Here is a 4,124-nt window from a genome sequence, read left to right as displayed (position 1 = left end):
GCTTTGTTTTTTTTTTAACTTTTTATTATTTTCCTTTTTTCCTTTTTGTTACTATTCATGTTAGTTTTATAAATTATAAAATTAGTTCCTAAAATTGTATTACTACTTAGTCTAATGCCACAATAACTTGGGCGCCCAAACAATTTAGTTTAACATTTTATATATTATAAAATGAATTTAATTACTGGTTTTAGCTACTATTTATTTACTTTAGAGCATTTAGCTATTTTATAAAAGTGTGGTTTCTCCACCATAATTACCTATGCAATATTTGGTTCACTCCGAACATTTTAGTTTTAATATTTGAAAACTTTTATTGTTTGCTTGATTTTGAATTTGAATTTGAATTGATTTCGAACTAAGGTGAGAGTAGCAACAGTAATTGAAGTGACGTGGCACCATTAGCAGAGAATTACTGTAGCTTAATTATCCGGGCATCACAAAGGTCCCCACTCATCACAATCGTTGGCCCTCATCCCGCATTGGAGCATAGCGTTAGTATCTTTCGGTGTATCAACAACATAGGCACCTGATCTATTTGAACTTTAAACCACAAGGGAAGTTTTCACATAAGCTGCCTTTCTCCCATTAAAAGGTGGGTACCTTTCCCTAAATCCTTCTCCCGTGCATGCTATTCTCCTGTTCCCCCGAAGGGCGGTATCAATACGGCAACCCGGAATCTTGTTATCAAAGTGGTCTCTTGTCAAAAGCTTATCTGCCAGATGAAAACAAGTTCGTAGTAACAGGTGGCCATTGAGCTCCTAGTTTGACTGTTGGTGCTAGACTAGAATGGAAGAATGCCCATAATACTGAAATGAAGAAGAATACCTCACTAATAAGAAATAGAGCAACACCCATTGTGCTTCCTTTCTTTTACTAGAGAGAGTAGTCCAAGTCTCTAAATATCTTGAGGGCTTTGTGTTGGATCTGATGGTTGAGCCTTTGTTCTTTGCAAGCCTTGCCTTTCTCTCTTTTGCTCTGCTGTGGAGTTCTTTGATGGTCTATCTTCGCACCTGGCGCTTCTGGCGCTTTCTTCCTTCCACCTTCCTCTTGTACTCGACTCTTCCCCGATCACTCCCCAACAAAGGCTTGCTCGTCTTCGTCATAGTCCAAACTCGTTCTCGTGTGACTATGGTGCTTTCTTGAGCGATGACTTGGGAGGGTTCTGGTCACCCCTACCCGGGCAGACAACCTCCCTCATTCAGATCAGAAATGGCAAAGATTCCATTTTGGAAAGTAAATATCTTTTTGTATAGATATAAAATAGCAAAAGTACGGTTCGGAGTCTTTTTTTCTTTCTTATTTGAAATCCAAATCGAAATGCCTCAACTTGATAAATTAACTTATTTCTCACAATTCTTCTTGTTATGTCTTCTCCTCTTTACTTTTTATATTCTCTTATTTAATACTAATAATGGAATACTTGGAATTAGTAGAATTCTCAAACTACGGAACCAACTGCTTTCGCACCGGGGGGGTGGGCGAGATCCGGAGCAAGGACCCTAAGAATCTGGAAGATATCTCGAGAAAAGGTTTTAGCACCGGTCTCTCATATATGTACTCCAGTTTATCCAAAGTATCCCAATGGTGTAAGACCGTCGACTATTTGGGAAAAAGGAGGAAAATCACTCCGATCTCTGATTTCGGAGAAATAAGTGGCTCACGAGGAATGGAGAGACAGATTCTCTATTTGATCTCGAAGTCCTCATATAACACTTCTTCCAGTCGGATCACTTGCTGGAAAAATATAATGCTCACACATGTTCCACACAGGCAAGGAAGCATAGTATTTATGATGAAAATGAATGGAATACTCGGCGGAGTTGTCATATTCCTATTAATGATTGTGACATCTTTTATAGGATACGTACCACCTTGGGGTCAGATGAGCTTTTGGGGAGCAACAGTAATTACAAGCTTAGCTAGCGCCATACCAGTAGTAGGAGATACCATAGTGACTTGGCTTTGGGGTGGTTTCTCCGTGGACAATGCCACCCTAAATTGTTTTTTAGTCTCCATCATTTACTCGCCCTTGTTATTCCTTTTGATTTAAACGTTCTCCCCCGGGAGCTACGGAGTTCTGGCAGGGGCAGCCCCCTTTTCCAGATCATGAAAATGTGGAGAGTGATGATTCATCAGGGAGTTCATCTGATGATTCATCAACTGATTCATCAGGGAGTTCATCTGATGATATGGACTGCTGTAAAGGAACACCCCCCTGAAGGGAATGAAAGCCGTCTGATAATCTTTCTATAGGTTCCCCGAAGAGAATGGAAAAATCACAGAAACACTTTCTATATGTTCTGTTATTTCGAGATTCGAAGAAGCAAGCAAGTTTTTCATATAGTTGTTTTTGTGTAGTGATCTCTGTTCATGGAGATCACGAGGCCACTGATACCCGAAGTGGTTAGGTGGGATAGAAGAGAGGGAAAGCGGGCTTCTATCACATAGTTTCTCTTTCAGGGTACATAGGACAACCCTCTCGTCATTACCTTTTGTGCTATTCCCACTGAGAGATGTGCTGCAAAATGGAAGTTGTGATAGTCCTCGGCTAAAATCATCTTCCTTTATTAAAGACCATATATATCCATATGTAGATAGAAGAGGGGATATAGTCGTTCAAAGCTAAGGTGAGTCTGTTCCAGCTAATTCCTCATATTCCACTTTCTTGTCTATCCATGTAAAAAGGAGTCCAGCCCACAAGGAGAGGGAATCCACAATAATATCTGTTTTAGATGCTTTCTACTATGTTTCAAGTGATCAAAGAATAGTATCTTTAGACAGAACTGAAATAGCAGATGCAGATTCGAATGTTAAGGTTATTAAAGCTTAAAAGAAAAAGCAGTCATAGGTTAGGTGACTAAGAAAAGAATGTGGAAAGGGTCACGGATAGGATTGGTATATTAGTTTCAGCTATAACAGAGATTTCTCAGCATGTTTCTATCTGGTTGGTATCCGCTAGTACCATTCATTGTGAGTGCTTTTAGGGGTTGCTCAACTCTCGGCTATTTTCACCATCTAAATGATTGCATCCTCCCGTTCTCACAATTTCTCAAAGGTTATTGTATTGATACTATGGAATTTATAGTGAAAAAACAATAGGGTTCAATTCGATTCATTTTGGAAACTCTAGCAGGGCCATCCCAAATTCCTCTCAGCTGTCATAATTGAATAAAAGGGATCATATAGCTTTCCAATCCAGCAACATACATCTATCACCTAGGCATAACTGCCAACATCAGTATGCAGAAAGAATCTGTTTAGAATGGTTTAGAGTCGGAACCAAGGCAAGATATCCAGGATTCCGTATAGTAGAGGAACGAACACACTGGGCTTTCCCTTTCAAATAGACGACCTGGAGACAGATCAACACAGCCAATGCTTCTTTTAGACCTAGAACCCGGACAAGAACATGGAAATGGTTACAAGGCATCGAACGGCACTTGTCCTATCATACCTTCTCTTCTGGCTTTAGACTGTGTATATACTTGACCTTGCCAAGCAGAAGAAGCAGAAGCCCTATTGGAATCCGAGTCAGGGTCATTGTTGTTATAGTTTCCCCTTTTGGTAAAGGTTGGGTTGAAGGGATTGGGATTGGCTTATCGAGATGTGCGTGTATCTCATATCGTTCAAGTGACTCCGCTTTCCTGACCAAGGAACTGCTATCTCAAGGATAGTCAAGTCCAGGATTCGAAAGTCGACATGATACGCTTGATTGGTCTGGCATCACCGGTTTCGCAGGATCACTTATGCTATTTCGAGAACAGAACCTGGCCCATGGGGAAGAAGTAGTAGCCAATGCCGAAACTACTTGCTTGATTTTACTTTCCGACGCCAATGCCAACAAGTGCTTTCCTGACTTGAGAACGAGTACATACGCTTTCTCCGATGCTTGCTCTTGTTACGAGCTTCAACCCGACCGATTAGCCCAGAGCACTAATACGCTTTATTTCCTCGAACAAGTACCTTTCCTTCGAACGACAATGCCAACTGCTTCCTTCCAACAATCCAATACGAATACGAATGTACGAATGACAGGCCATTCCCCGGAGTAGAGTAGAAATGAATTCATTCACATCTGCTAGAAACCAGAGCCTGAGCTATGAACCGATCTAAGAGCGGAC

General features: G+C 40.8%; 1 pseudogene; it reads left to right on the top strand.

Annotated features, from left to right (window-relative positions):
• Positions 1–1,320: 1,320 nt before the first annotated feature.
• Positions 1,321–1,889, top strand: LOC119283500 (annotated as a pseudogene).
• The last annotated feature ends 2,235 nt before the right edge of the window (positions 1,890–4,124 follow it).

Source organism: Triticum dicoccoides, chromosome 4A (assembly GCF_002162155.2).
Source record: "Triticum dicoccoides isolate Atlit2015 ecotype Zavitan chromosome 4A, WEW_v2.0, whole genome shotgun sequence".
Taxonomy (NCBI): Eukaryota; Viridiplantae; Streptophyta; class Magnoliopsida; order Poales; family Poaceae; genus Triticum; species Triticum dicoccoides.
Note: the sequence above shows the minus strand (reverse complement) of the source record. Positions and strands in the feature narration are given on the sequence as shown.